We start from the raw sequence: 16,462 nt of genomic DNA, 5'->3' as shown, positions 1-16,462 counted from the left end.
AACATGTATCTGCAGCTTGCCTATTACACCAGATTTCCCTTAGATTTGCATAATCTATTTTGAATTGATTTGAGGGAGTGAAGGACCGCAGTGCTACACATACCAGATGCTTTACTATGGCCAGAGTCAGGAAATGTCTGCTCCCATCAAAATGTTTTCACTGGAAAGCACCACTATATTTAGTATCTAAACTAAATTTAGTAAAGGCCATTCCATCATGTTAAATTTTCTTCCTCTTTTTAAAAGAGAAATACATAGAAGGATGAATTAAATAAGAGGGATAAAAGCAGATTATTAAGTTTCAGTTTTTTGCAAAAAACCCACACACCACACCAAAGATGACTAACAGCAGGGAAATACCTTCCTAAATCCTTCCATCCATTAGAAGGGCAGAATTTGCATGATGTTGCCATGAAGACAGGTTAGAGATCTGTATTTCTACAAAAAGGAGTATTTATCCATTTTGTTTCCTAAAGAAAGACACCCTTCATTTTACAGAGAACTTTACACACACCTGGATCAGCCAGCCAGCCAGCCAAATAACACCAGACAACAAGCAGGTTTTATAAACAACTGAAGAAATTTGCCATCTGTTGATGCTAGAAATAAGGGATGAATAGACACACCATCCCACAAAGGGAAGAGAATGCAAAGGGTTATATCAGACCACGAGGGATGCACACAAGATAGCCACTGCCCACAAAGCTATCCACAGAGAGTTGCTTCTCTTCTCCACTGACCACAACATCAGTTTACTAGCAGACAAATGGAAACTGCTCTAAGATATTAGAACCGAACACAACAATTCAGCTTGAAGGGACCTACAAAGATCATCAAGTCGAACCAACTGATCACACTTCAGGATATGCAAGCTCTGTTATATTCCCTGTCTTCAGAAGCTTTCAAAAATCATGGGTCAGAAAGGAAAATGTATGTGCAGGAACCTTACCTATATAAACCGCTGCATAAAGAAACCAGCTCAAGTTTGCGGTTTTCAGGGTCTGCTGGAACAAACACTAATTGATACATAGAAGCTCATTTTGAGTAATTTACAGCAAATTACATTCACTGCAATTTTTCCTCCTTTCCGTCATTGACCATTGGAAATCAGAATACACGTGCAAGCCCAATTCCATGCATGCTTGTCGGCTGGCTACAGTTTTTCACAAAACGTAGAGTTTTAGATATTTTCAAAGCAATCATTTGTACTCACAATGTGTTACATCTAAGCTGCTTGCGTCTTAAACATCTGTGTCACTCCTCCCCAACTGGAAGACTGAAACTTCCTAAACAGAAAAATAGTAAGACATAAATAAACAACATGTTCCCATGACATATTATCAGGTGAGGTACTTATATTTTTCTCATTACAGTACTACATCTTTATAATAACTTTTAGCCTCATACAAAGACTCAACACAAAGTCCCTCATGCAGATTTGAATCTGCATTACCTTGCACTGTCTCACTGCCAAAAGGGAATTTTACTTGTGGCAATTAAAAAGCAGACCCAGAGGCAGGCAAAATAAACTGCAACTGATGTGCAATGCTGATATGCAAATTACATTTTGCAACATCTGACCCCTCCTCCAGCAATAACACTTCAGTGCCACGTGCAAGACAACAGACAGATCTGCTCTAAGAAAGGAAGTTTTTCCGATGATTTAGAAAGTGTCCTAGATATAAACTAAAATTTTCAGACTGATTGAGAAAAGTCTGAAAAAGGTATTATTAATTCCATCAAATACATTTCATGGCTCAGTCCTTCCTACCCAGGGACAAGCATGTCTGCAGCAAGGGGCTTCATCTGGCCAATAATTCATGTTTTTAGCCTAGTGCACCAACATTTGTAATATTTTTATTTATGAACATTAAAAGCAGACTTTTAAGCAGAGTAACTAACACACAGCACCTTCCTCAGATGCAAAGTCACAAGGCTGATAGATGGATATATGTGTAGCTACAGATAACTGCTTGTGTTAGTACTCAACAACATGACCTGAGTTTGGGATGTTCTTTGGAAGAACTTATTTTTATAAATAAAACATTGGTCTAACAAGACCAATGTAATCCTGCTACCATGCAATGTAAGACGTTTAAAAGAATGCTGACTCGACTATTCCCTCACTTCTCTCTTCTGAGGCTTCGACAAAAACCCCTTCCTCCCATCTTGAAAATACAATATTGACATGAAAATTTGCTATGAACCTCAAAACACGCTTTCCTTTAGTTTCCAATTTTAAACAGGAGGGGACTGATTCATGATGGAGGCATTTAGGTTTTACATGATCAAACTCTTACACTAGCCAGAATTAAATTAAAACACGCCAAAAGTGAGTGAGAAAAAACTACAACAGTTGAAGTATTCTTCCAAAATAAGTGTGCATCTATCCAGATGTTTATTCAAGGTCCATCACTATGACATCAGGATTTTTCATATGTGTGATGACTATAAAATGTGGAGTAGGGTAAATAAACCTTCTCATTTCTTTACAGCAGCCAGCAGGATTCAGAGTTTCTGTTAGAGCAACCGAGTCTCCATCATGTAATGAAGGACAGAGTGGTCCTGGCATCCTTCTATAACACAAACAGGCAGATCTGTGAAGCAGCACTGCAAGAAAACAAAAAATTTGGTTGGCAACTGGTTTCCAGTTTTAGGTGATACTGATGAGGACTTCTTGAAGGGATCACCTATAATAAAGTGATCAGATTAAGACTGTCAACACATTACCAAACTTCAAAGGAATTTTCCTTGCTTTTTACATATAAAACTGTCTCTAAAACGGTTTATAAGCTGTTTATATCATCCCATGCTGTTCATACATGCACACACACGTTCATAAAGACTAAGAGATTCTTTCAGTGTACCACGTAAATATTTGCAGTTTGATTGTTCTTGTAAAAAGAACAACAAAGGTTATAATAAAAAAAATTGCACATACATATTTTTGGATTTTTCACCATTTATCTATCAATAAACAAACAAAAAGGCTTTCCACTGCAAAATCAGGCCATTTACAAAATTTATAATACAGTTTTAACTTATTTTTCCATCCTTTGCTTTCTTAACAGATTGTTTACTTCTCCCAGGTGAAGCCAAAACATAACTGCAGGGGAAAAATGCAGTACACAAGGAAAAGACTCTTTCAGTCATTAGGTCTTTTTCATTGGCAGCTCTCCATGTGTTTTCATCTGTGAATTTTCTAAGGTAATGGCCAATCTCAAGCCATGTGCTCAAGTAATAATTTCATGATAAAACTAATCTTTCCAATAAATAGCTCTCTGAAACACTCTATTTTTCATTTTCAAAGAGCCAGAAGGATTATGTTAGTGATTTGGATATCTATTTTTCTAAAATTGCCCTCCAAGTCTTCCTTATTCTAATGTAATGCTCTGAATCCCTAGCAAATAGGAACTGCATCTAGAAGAGGAGGAAAAAAAACAGAGCAAAAACAAATGTATCCTTAGAAAATCACCAATGTAAGTAGTTTCATTCCTTGTACTAAAAACCATTTGAAAACTAATCTACTGCACATACTTTCCTTTCACAAAATGTAAATTGATCTTTCAGTTTGAATACCTGTCAAAGCACAACCACTATGCTGTTGATAAGTCATGTTGCTCATCAGTTGATAACTTCTGATACACTGCAATCTTACACGTAGCCCCAGAAGAACCGTTGCACCAGACTGCACTCAAATCAGAGTGGAGGATGTTCTGCTTTAGAAAATTTGGCACCAGTAAGAGTGATGAGTTTATTTCTCCCACCAGCACCTCCCGAAGTGGAACAAGAATACATTGCAAATAAAGACAACTAAAGGAATTATGATGAAACAGATCATATTTTTTTTTCTTTTTCTTTCTTTCTTTTTTTTTTTTTTTGCAGCATAAGGCAATTGCCTTTATTTGACATGTGCACACCTACACAGCCCACACTGCAATTCATAGCACATCTGCTAATATGTCACCTGATAAGCCTTTCTTCTGAATGTTTCCAGCTCCCTCTGAAATCAAAGATTGCTCGCAATTGAAAATAAGAACAGAAGCAATGAGCATCTCTGTGTATTGCAGAGGTACATGGCTCCAAGAAGTGTAATCAAATCAGTGCATACACCTTTAAGAATCACAAAAACTTAAAAGATTTCTCTGTTCTTATGTGCTTACTTGATTATTTATTATGATTTTCATTAAATCAGGGTTAAATTGTTCCCAAAACAGCACTTATCTCATAGTCTTCACAAACTGTCATAATGTCCCTTCCATAAAGTGGGCAGGAAGAGGTACTGTCAGTTGCCAGGAGCCAAAGGATGGATAACTTTAGTAAGAAAGTGGTAGAAAAAGGGCAGCCAGCTTCGCTGCGACATTCTGAGGGCTACTTTTGATGCCTTAATATTTAATACTCACTCCAGCAAAACTGGATGTCCCTGTGCCCTCGGAAGATCACACTCAGATTTTTATTTATTTATTTTTACAGACTTTCAATACTGTTTTCTAGTTCAGCCAGTGTCTTGAAGTTTAACATATCTCAACAGGAATTAAGGACTGCAAGCTTTGCTTACAGACCTCTGTAAGTGCCATGTTTGCCCAAACTAGCCTACTACCTCCAAACTGTTCCTGGCTTTCACGCTGCTTCCTTTCTAGTGCAGACACTACTCCACATGTTGTGCAAGTCTCACTTTTAATTTCTGCCTGATACCAGTGGATTAACTCAGTGTCCTCCAGCTAAACCACCTTTCAATCCCCCTTAATTGTTTTGGAGAAAGTGCTGCTTCCTCCAGAAATCCTCCAGTCTCAGCAACCAATTGCTTCCTTTTGGCTAAGAGAAATGCTCATCCTTGAAAGGTAGAAGCCACAGGTCAAGTGACAGCAGTGTAATAAATCTTCATTTCCTGCACAATACCCTGAAGGTGATCAGTAAGTCACACGTGGGAAGGTCCTCACAGAAAAACTAATTTAAATTTTAACTCCAGAGTTACTGCCAACTTGATTCCCATATACAAGCATCTCGATTGAATATAGCAAGGTGCTTGTAAATCTTGTGACTGGTGCAGAAGGAGCTAAAAGATTTATTTTCAGTGAGCAGAACTCAGCCCCAGCTAGGAAAGGAATCCATCCTTGGATTCCTGGAGGCTCCCCTTTCTTCACTAATCCCAAAGAGTAGAACACATTCAAACGCCAGCAGTCAACTTTCTGGTGGAAATAAAAGAAGTTTCAAAGAAACCTGAATGTGGATATTGTGATCTTGTTCCCAACAGCAATCAAAGGTAAATAGCTCTACATTTTTAATAGCAGAAAGGAGTGCTGGAAAGCTATGCTAACTTTTCCTTGTTTGTACAAGGCACATGAAAATATTTAGAGGGAACACAGAAAGGTAAGACTTCACAATGCTCTAAGTGATCTAAAGAGGCAGCCAAAGAAAATTCACAGCTTGTTGAAAAATTAGCAAGTAAATTTGAATAACATCAGTCTAGGTGATAATCTCAATGGATTAGGCAGCATTTACTCTTTAGAGAAATGTGAAACTTCACTGTGTTGAAGGAAGTCTGTCACCTTCGCCATTTGGCAGAGAAAGCGGACAGTGAGTTTTCATTTGGGTAAGAAAAAGATTTCACATCTATTTGGCTGTGCTCAGTGCAGTGCAGACACAAGGCTTTTTAATGCAAATGTTAAAGAATATACCAGAAATGACTGCAATTCAGTTCTTAGACTTTATATCAAATGGTTTACTTGCATGTTTACTCAAGAAGTCTGTTCCAGGTTGTGGACAATGCCTATATGACAATGACACTGCCCATCGTGCTGAGAAAAAAAGGGAAGCTTCAGAAGGGTGCAGAAACGTTGGTTATCTGCTGTCCTTTTTGCTTATTTTTAAACGTATGGTCTGGCACTCAGCCTGCCCTCATCATTTTGTACCTCCACTCCAAGAAGCAACCTCTCCTCAAAAGTTAAACACAAAGACTTTTGTATAGAAAATACTGGGCAATGAGAAAATGGGCTTTGATTTCAAAGGCTGTTGCGGCTTAACCCAACAGGTGGCACAGCACCACACAGTTCTTTGCTCACTCCTTTCCCTCCCAGTGCAATGAGGGACAGAACCAGAAAAGAACAAAGTAGAACTTGTGGATTGAGATAAAAGCTATTTACTAAGATAGAGAAAATGAAAAGGACAAAAGGATAATATTTATGATAATAATATATGTATATATATATATATATATATATATATATAAATAACAACACAAAAAAAAAAAACCACAAAAAAACAAGCAATACATAAACAGTTGCTCACCACCCACCAACTGATGCCCAGGACATTATGAGAAGATGAGAAACTGAAACACCACTGGCTCTGTGTAGCACTGCTCAGCAACAACTAGAAACAGCAGGTGTGCTCTCCTAAAGTCAAAACATAGCATCAGACACTACGAAGGAAAAATCAACTCCATCCCAGCTGAAACCAGGACAATGCTGGGGATTCATTCTGTGAGCAGTGCACTTCCTCTGACTTCACCTGGTTTGAAGCAATGTCTTGAGTAGTGCTGGAATGTGGGCCCCTTCCAGGAAAAATGAGAAAGGATGGCATCTCCAAAAGTGGGAGTCCTCCCATTTAATGAGTGTCTAGACCTTTCTGCTGTCTACTTGAGACTGACTACAGCTCTAGTTGAACTTTTGGACTAATACAGCAAGGTGAGATAAGTCCCCCAAAATATCTTTCAAGGGATTCTTTTTTGCTTATTATTCACCACTCCTATTTCTCACAACTGCGTATATTCCTCGTAAGCCCTCATAATGAAAAATGACTTCTAGCCTATGAAATGTCTCTAAACACTTCATCTCCATTATTTGCTGTGTGGTGCAATTGGTCTTCTTAATTACTTGCTTCTGTCTTCTTGTGCCCTCAACAGATGGTTGAACACACTTAAAATCAAGAGAATAACTGAAGTGAAAAATAGCAAACATTTTTTAGCTGAAGAAAGACTGATAGCACACTTTGCTGGATTTTTACAAATCACCCTTATTTAAACATTTGTGAGTAGTGAGTAGGTTCCATGCTCACACTGCAGAGTTTTGCAAGTGCTCATCTGATTCGTCAAAGCAGCTGCTGCACACACTAATCCATTCTGTTTAGTTAGGCTTTCTTCCATTAAAGCCTAAACAAAAAAAGCTGCCCAGCTATGGGCGGGAAGAATACAGAGAGTTTTGGGGTCCTGGACAATGGGTGGCATGGCTCAGAGAGGACAGGGGAAGCACACAAAGCTACAGGTGGTATTTCTAACCTTCAGATGATCTAAGCAATTAAGGAGCAGGTTGTAGCCCTGAAGAATCATCTTTCAGCTCTAAAAAAAGCCCTCGCAGGTGTTACTCAGCCCTCAACAGATGCTGCAGCTCCAGTCATAGCTCAGGCATGACCACCTCTGTAAACACAGCCTTGTGTTACCACACACTCCACAGAGCCTAAGAGCTATGTGAAAGACACCATATTACTTATTTTTGACAAAAACTATCCAATTTCTCTATGTCTTCCTATGCAATTTTCCTTGAGTAGTACTGAAGTGTCTGAAAGTTATCTGAAAGCAAAACCCCTTCCTTTCTTTTTTTCCTGAACGAAGAGGGGAGAGCTTCATAGCAAAGGCAGATTTTCCTTTTCTCTAAACCACAATACCTCCTGATAAGTAACCACAGCTTCACCTCAGACTGACAGAAACCCCACCATCCACAGTAGTAAACATGCAATGTAAATCAGCACGCAAATTTTGCTCAGGCTTAAAACAACAACAAAAACCAGAAATACCACAAAATCCCTTGAAGTCCATAAGGCAAAACTAGAACCATAAATTCCATGATTGCAGTGAAATGCATGGACAACATCCCACTGCCAATGCAAAACATTTTGGAAACGTAACCTTCTATTTTCAGCTGTGCAATGTCCTGCCTGAAGTCAGTGCTGGCCTGCCTGTTCAGCCACCTCTTTCAGGAGGGTTGTGTTCAGCTGGCTGGACTGTCCTCCTGCTGCTCTTGTGTCTCTGCCCTGGCTCCTAGTTCTCATTTACCCATTTGGATAAGGGATGTGAAGCGGATGTCGCTTGCTGCCATGCCAATGGCTTTTGCTCAGTACCACCCAGCCAGGCGTCCTCTGCTTAATGATATGTGCTAACTTCGGGGTGCTAGACAGAAAAGTCTAGCTTTCAGTGTGGTTTTATTTAGTTTTCCTTTGGCCCCTCAGGCGCCTTCCACCTTTTCTAAATGCATATGATATCATAAAGAATTCCTTCACAGAGCTCCTCTCTTTGTCAATCATGATGAAGCTAAGGTTGTCTCTAAGCTTCTCTCTGCTTTCAAACACAGTTTCACACTTTCTGTCTCAATTCTGTTACATGCTTGTCAATCCCATTTGCTCCTCAATGTGGATAAGACCAGACTGTCTCTGCTTAGAAACAACAGGCCTTTCTGAGAGTTATAGTATTTCCTGAATATTGTTCAGATTTCCTGCAGAGTGAATTGACTGCAGAAGGCACACAGCTATTTTTAAATCCTGGTTTCTTTTTTTCTGTCCCAGATTAAAACTCAAAAGAATTTAGAATAGATGCTCGCAACTCATCACAGTTTCTCATATATTAATATCTAAGGTCACCAATGTCAGAAGCTTGAAATGCTCCATATTGTGTGCTGCAAGTTCAACTTCAATTTTCTTTTCCTGAATTAAAAAAAAATACTAATGGTTTAGAAATGTGGATCTAAATTTTTGCCGTTGCAGAGCCTGAAACACTCTAATGGGAACAGAGCTCTCAAGCTATGCCATCTCTTGTAAGAAACCAGGTGCTTTGAGAGTGCGATTCATCACATAGATCATTAGAAAAGGAGTCTGTAGTGTGTTAAGTTACTCTAAATTTTTGAGAGCACTGGTCAAATACAAGACTAGATGCTATGGTTAGCATCTATTTTAGTGAAGAAAATGCATTACTCTTTCAGTACCTTGGCAGGCTCTGAGTCACACTCAGAAACAAATCTCTCAAGAATGCCAAAGCCCAGAAAAAGACCTCCAATAAGAAAATTACCCCAAGTGTGCACTAGACAGTATGAGCATGCAGGATTCTGCGTGCACACATGAGAATGGGTATGTGACATGATTGCGAGTGCATGACAGCACAGGAAGGTACATAGGAATTATAGTGCAGACCAGTGAGTAAACATAACTGTTGTTCTGGCCAAGCAAGATGCACTGAAGGTGTGAAGAAATAGAACAAAGCATCTTTGCCATGAGCAGACAGACCTAGGAACTGTTTTTGTCAATAGCTTTCATATGTCTAAGAACTCAAACAACATGGTGCCAGCATTCCCTTTTGCTAATGTGCTTGTTCTGTGGGATACTGGAGAGCCAGAGGGCTTTGACACAAGCCGGAAAAAGGGTTAATGTACAAACTCAAGAGGAAGATGTCTGAAAGTTTAAGACTTTTTTAATCTACTGAAGGGTGAGGTGCAGATGTTGTAATGACTTACACATCATCAGATAATAGCTGACAGCTGCTTAGTGCCATCATTAGAAAGAAGGCTGAACACATGAACTCCACAGGGAGCAATGGAGAAAAATACAGTGCGACTTCTTGATGGGACCTGCAGGAAAGATGAGAAAAAAGACCATGGTGAGTCAAACTCCACAGGTTAGTGCTTGACATCAGATGCTGTGCAGATCAGCTGCCTCTGCAATGGGGATGCATTTGGAGTATGCAACAGCAAGAAGCAATGCCTCTTAACTGAAGCTGGCATTGGGCATAATCTCAGTGGGATAAGCTGTTGAGGAGAACGCAGTGCTTGAAGGTTTTCATCCTCAAGCTTTACTCTGACGGATCTTGGCTCTGAGTCTCAGTAGCAGGTGAAGGAGCCCAAACTCAAAACTGTACTGATGAGAGCATGAAGCAGCTCCAGAAGAGAAGGGACTGGGCAGGCTGCATGGAGAGAAGAGTCTGGTAGAAACAGCGAGCTTGAATTTTCTCCAAGCACGGCCAAGGATGGCATTGCAAATATTTCCCCGAGAACAGTGTAAAAAAAATTAGTTTTATGCAGCTGAAATTGTTTGGGTCAAAAACAGCAGGTAGTTACAGCCAAAAAACAGGATGGGAATGGGAAGGAAAAAAGCTATGAATTCTACATGTGAAGTATCTTCTTTCGCTGTCTTTTATATAAAGCGTTCAACTTCATATATTGGATCAAAGTTTCTTTTTGAAATTGGAATAAAAATAAAAGCATCAGAAATAGAACTGATGAAGCAAAGTCACTATAAAATGGTTTGAGTTTGTTACTTTCCCCCTCTCCATTTTGGTAAAAGAAAACAAATCCAAGTTTTCTGGGACAACCATTTTGACAGAGGAACAAAAATCCCATTTTCCCCAACAGCTCTCCACTGGCTCTGCCAGTCCATTAACACCTCTCAAGGCAGGTATTTTAGAAGCTGAGATAACCTGGCAAGTTTTGAATTAGAGACACCAGAGTGATGAGCTTAGACAAGGCCAGATCTTATTCGTCTTTACAGTAAGAATACTTAACTAGATTCTGCCCATAGAAATAGAAGCATTTATCCAATTTCTCTACTTAAATTACTTCATTACACTGCCAGGTAACATAAACGGTGAAAGTCAGGTCTTTCTCTTCCCAGGGTGGAGCCTTTGTTGGTTTCAGGTCAAGCAATTTGAGGGAGAACTCCAGAGACAGAAGAAATGCCCCAAAATAACCCCTGAGGAATTCCTTCAGGAACATCAGGACACCTGTTTGTATTTTAGAGATGATCACTATTTCACCCAAGCATGAAAGTATCAGCTGTTTGTCAGACATACTGCTAGTTGCAAACAACCCACCTACTCTGTTATCAAGCAGATAACAGATCAAGCAGATGTTACCGTTTGTTCAGGTATTGGAAGAGCTCTTCCAATTGGCCTCAGATCAATGTCTAGACAATTCTTACCATGACATGATAAAGTTCCTATGGCTCTACCTCACAAGGATGTCACTGAAGCAGAAATACATTTCTAGCAGTTCAGCTCCTGAACACCACTGAAGGTTTTCCTATTGCGACCTTCAGCAAACCACTCAATCTCTGCATAATTTATTTTCCTACATCTGAAGCCGACAAAAATTTTACTCTGATCTCCCCTTATTTTGCTTCACCACTAGCAGATGTCTGAGAGCAAGGACTGTCCTTTAGATATTTATGCCTCGTCTTATGTAGACCTAAATCATAACAACATAAATGAAACCTGACTTTTTTTCAGAGGGTACATTTCTCCTGAGTGTTGTGTCATATACATCAGACTTTCTTCAAGGTCAAGATTTTGTTTGATGTCTGTCATGAGCAAACAAAGGTAAATGGGAAAAAGAAAACATGCCCCCCGAAGGAAACTGCTGAGACTTCTGTATAAATGTTTCCATTTACTCCCTGAGCTGGCTATGGATTTCCTTTATTTAATCTTTTACAACTATCTAAACAAAAAGATGAATCCAACTACCTCAACATTTCTAAATGAAAAAGTCAAAATGTGGTAGAAATCACTGGGTCCAGTCAATGTTAGTTTCAAGAGACTGAATCTTACACGAGGCCTGCAAATTATGAAACAAGTAAATGAAATGCCAATACAGATTATTTTCTTCTTCCTAGCAAGAGCCATAGTTTTAAGATCATCTGCTCCTTTCTGCTGCATCAACAGAAAACAAATGATCCAGTTGGACTAGAGATGAATTACAAATGATGATGGAAATGAACAGTTATTACTGGTTTACACAGTAGGGGCCAAGGCTATGAAACTACTTACCCAGGGCTAGAGAAGTAGCCTGTGCCAGGGCCAGGACTTGAACTCTGCCTTTCAATATCATCATGTAGATACTTGGCTCTTCATCCTTCAGTAAATGGTATATTTTGTAATGCTTAATGTCACAATCATTATAAAATTGAAGGGGATAGGGGAATCAATGAAAAAATACAAACTAAATATGCCAGGATGAAAAGTGTTTGCTTCCAGTGAACTCTTGAACATTGGCTATTCTTTCTGAGACATGAATTTATTTTTATTTTTTTATTCTCATTTTTTTTTTTAAAAAGAGGATGGGAAAAGGTAAATGGATTCTGAGCAAGGTATAATGGTATAATTACAGTATCTCATGTAGAAGTTAAAGAAAAAAGGTGCAGCTATCAGAGAAAAGGAGTTTGTTTCTTCTTTGCTCAAAAAGAGATCAAACAAGTTTCTGGTGTAGTCCTTTTCCTGAACTTCTCCCTCCCTCTAGCAGGAACACCAAGGTCACCCTGCAATCAATAACTATTGCCCCCTGAACGCAATGGTCCTCTCTCTTGTCCCGGTTCCACAGCTGCCCAGCAGTGGCCAGTAGCCTTACCGCAATTCCCCCCCAGTGTTACTTGCTCTCCCTGAGGAACAACAGCGTACTTGAAAGTATCTCACTACGCAACAATTAGAAGTGACCTGATGGGTTGACTATAATAGCAGGGACAACAGACATTTGTGGCCCTTTTTCGTGTTAGGAGATGCATAAAGAAGATACTCAAAAGAACAAGAGCTAATGTAATGCAGCACAGCTTTAGTAAAATTGGTAAAATGAAGCCAAATGAAGCTGTCTGAGAAACAAGCCATCTTCCAGTGACTTTTTTTTTCTTTTGTCTTGTTAATTTGCTTGTAAAAACAACTGCAATAGAAGTAGTAAAATATAACCCGAATAGTGGCCAGCTACTGAGCTAATACAGGCTTCCAATAAACAACTGGAAGGCTTTACAGACATAATCCACGTACAGCAGAACTCAGCATTGCCATGGAAACAATTACAATTCAAAGAACAAAATGCAATTGATATCAAGCCATTCAGAAGGCATTTAAAACTTGTTACGCACTTAAAGTACAAGGAAATTAGTTTGCTAATTAACACACTGTTCCCAACCATTGTGATTTCTTTCTTTAATGGCGAGGGTGGTATTTGCTGCCTTGCTTTCTTTCCTAATGCTCCCTCCAAACACACTTAGCTTAAATACAATATTTCAGCATTTGTTTCAAGCCACATAATAAAAGCTCAAACTGAAACTAGTCTTTATCCTTTTTTTTTTTTTTTTTGAGCCAATGCCTCCAATAGATCCTTTTTAATCTTCTCTAATGTCTCTAATGTAATGAATCCCATATATAATGACATTATAATGGTTAGAAAGTGCTTAGGCAAGCCCTCCAAAAAGAAATAGACTTTAAACTCTTTAAACAAAAAGCCTACACAACAACAAAAACCCCTCCAATAAAAACACCTTTTAATTAACTGCAGTGCTCAGAGCACTGTTTAATTATGAAATATGATTTCTAATATTGCAGCCCTACTTTTGCATGAGGTCAGTCACCAGTTTTCTCAGATTTACGGGAGAAGGGTTGTCTAATGATCCCAAATGATACCTAGCACTTGGAAATGCAATGCTAGTTGCATGTCAGTAGAAAAAAAATATCTTCTCCATTACAATTTTAGCATATGTCTCCAGAAGTGACAGAATACTAGAAGAAATTAACCAGTCCTGAGCTCCAGGGACCTCCAAGAAAAGGGATATTATACTTGGAAAATTCCTTTATAGTCAGTAAAAATATTTCAGGCAGTGTAAATTTGGTAACAACTGTAGCTCTAATGATCTTGATTCATATCACTTTCCTTTATGCATTTAATCAAGATGCCAAAAAAGGACATGCTGTTCCAACCACTGGACAGCAATGAAACTCCAGAGAAAATTTCAGATCTCAGATGGGCTTGTTTCCTCTCTGGAGTTTATTTTATTATATTCTGTGCTACATGGGATAAATTCAATCCCAAATAATACATTATAATATTGTCTTCCCTCTATTTTGTATAAAACTGAGGCGCTAAAAAATGCTGTCACCTGACTCTTTTTATCCAGCAGAGGAAAAGAATCATACATTTCAGAATCTCTCAGCCTAATGTCTTCTGTAGGAATGTTAGATCTGTTATTGCTCATTCACAGGCAGAAATACTGACTTTGGCACCAGCCAAAATGGAACTATGTTTATTTCTGCTTTTTCAGACTGCTACATCCCATTCTGAGTAGAATCTGCAGCAGGTTGTTCATCTCTTTGCAAAGCAACTGCTCTGCAACTGCATTTTTCTCTTTCTTTCTTTCCTTCTCCTCTCAGTGCTGCTGTCTGGGCATAAAACATTTCCAAGCTCCTCTCATTCATTCACCAGTGAGCTTGAGACAGCTGCATTAGCAGCACTGTCAATAAACAGCATAGTTAGGGAGAGCAGCACACTTCAATCCTAAATATAGAAGACAGTCTGCAAGGATACCATGTCTCCTGGCTAAAATGGTGATCCAATCCCCGTCTTCAGGGAAAGAAAACACAGCCCAGTGTTTCCACACATAGCCAAATACACCCACAGCAGCTTCCAGGTGTGCAACAGGCCCTGAAGTGTGGCTGAAGTTGAACCAAACCCTTAGGTTCACAACAGTTCTAATACTAAAAAAAACAGAAAAGCAAACTAAATGCCCGACATACTCAAAATCCCTCTTTGAGTAGAACTCTTAGCAGAGCCAGGACTCAAGGCAGAAAAAATTCAAGTACTCAGTCTTAAAACTATGAACCTTTGAATATGAAATGGAGATAGATATAATCTTGCTATGACTAATCATGAGATTGAAAGTTGGAAGTTCAGCACTGTATGCACGATTCTGCCTCGAAGAGCCAGAAAAGGTGTATTGGAAATAGTTTAATAGCACATCTCCTTTTAGGCTGGTTAAACTGCAGGAAAAGACTAGGATTATCTCTGCATGTAATTTTCACAGAACACTGAAAACAAAACCCTTATTACCTGGTTAATTTTCAACCATCCCATACTACAGGAAACGAAGCTGGCCAAATAAAAAGGATTTGTCAACCACACATTGTTACTGACCATAGCCTGGCAAACAGTTCCTTACTACGCTGTGACCATGCTGGTTGGTGACAAAATCACTGCTGGCTCCAAGGTCCTGAGATAGCATCATTTCCCACATGGGTTAAAACTGTAATTTTCCATTTATCACACCCTGCCAAATATCACTATCAAATAAAAACTACTCCAATCCCCAGCCCCTCTAAAAAAAACAACAAAACCCCTTCCCAAACTAGCCTCTTTTCCTGCTGAGACCCTGTTGTCTGAAAGACAAACTTTGAGCTAATTGTATGGTATTAACTACGATTCTTAACTCTTCCCCCACATAAAAAAAACCCTTGAAGTAGACTACAGCATAGTCATAATATACTGTTTCTCTCTTTGGGTAAAATTCCTCTTAGAGGTAACAATCATCTATTACCCACAACCTCAGTATCAAGTGCTGCCACTGAACTTAATTTGCTTTTTCACTGAGTGCCTTTGCAGGAATATCAGTATGTGACATAGGAAACAGCTTGTGAAACCAAAGGAAAAAAAATAGGCAAGATGAGAGCACTTTAAGGTGCTTAACCAGCTTCTAAAGCATATGCATTGGACCTGCATCAGTCTGGCAGAAACCTCAAATAAGGAAGCAGACCAAAGACAGAGGATAGCTAATTCAGGAAAAGGAGGAGTACAAACTCACTGCCTCAATACCTTGACCTCTGGAGTAGAGATAACCACGAAGCACAAAATTTAGCCTAAGGGAAGGAACAGTATGAGTTGAAAGCAAAACCCAATGACCACAGACCTGGTGACCACGGATCTCATGTGCTAGGAGGCAGAAGAGGCCATGAGTGGCTATCCAAAATGTCACCAACAATTTTCCATACAACCTTGCCCTGGAGCCTACTTGCAGCTACAGAGTTTGAATATTTGTCTGTGTGTTTTCTATATAGCTGAGGGGAAAAATATGTTTAAAAACAACAACAACAACAAAAACCCCTTTGTTTCCATCAGTTTTATAATTGGCTTTAATACTTCCTAGAGGGAGTTGGTTGTGGTCTGCTCACTTTATACATCACTCCAAGTGATGGCTGCAAGGATACTTTCATAGACAAAGCAAATGATGATTTTAATCATGAAGACAATGTTGCAGGGCTGTCTTGAATTACAGTCCATGGACAGCAAGCAAGTTTCTGTATTCATGGGTGACTGCCCCTTCCTCAAAATATGCTACTAGCTAGGGACAAAGAGAGCAAGCAGGTCAAAATATCCTACCTCCAGTTGAGAGAAGGCCAACAAGAACTTGTGTCGGGGCAATCCCAGGTATATATATATATATATATATAATATATATATAAAAACTGAGAGAAGATCTCCTTGAGAGCAGCCCTGCGGGGAAGGACTTGGAGGTCCTGGTGGACAAGAAGCTGGACATGAGCCAGTAGTGCGCAATTGCAGCCTGAAAGGCCAACTGTGCTGTGGGCTGCATTAAAAAAGGGGTGGCCAGCAGGGAGAGGGAGGTGATTGTCCCCCTCTACTCAGCTCTTGTGAAGCCCTATCTGCAGTAC

At 39.3% G+C, this 16,462-nt stretch overlaps 1 long non-coding RNA gene across 2 annotated transcripts in view; it reads right to left on the bottom strand.

Moving 5' to 3' along the window:
- Positions 1–1,209: 1,209 nt before the first annotated feature.
- Positions 1,210–16,462, bottom strand: part of LOC107051730 — a 183,770-nt gene continuing 168,517 nt past the window's right edge. For both annotated transcript variants that reach the window (XR_005859606.1, XR_005859607.1), the window contains 3 exons: positions 9,498–9,611; positions 2,478–2,610; positions 1,210–1,286 (listed from right to left, as the gene is read on the bottom strand). This is a non-coding gene — a long non-coding RNA (uncharacterized LOC107051730). The remainder of the gene's footprint in view (positions 1,287–2,477; positions 2,611–9,497; positions 9,612–16,462) is intronic.

This window comes from Gallus gallus, chromosome 4, assembly GCF_016699485.2.
Source record: "Gallus gallus isolate bGalGal1 chromosome 4, bGalGal1.mat.broiler.GRCg7b, whole genome shotgun sequence".
NCBI lineage: Eukaryota > Metazoa > Chordata > Aves > Galliformes > Phasianidae > Gallus > Gallus gallus.
The sequence above is the reverse complement of the archived record's forward strand: the minus strand, read 5'-3'. Positions and strand labels throughout refer to the sequence as shown.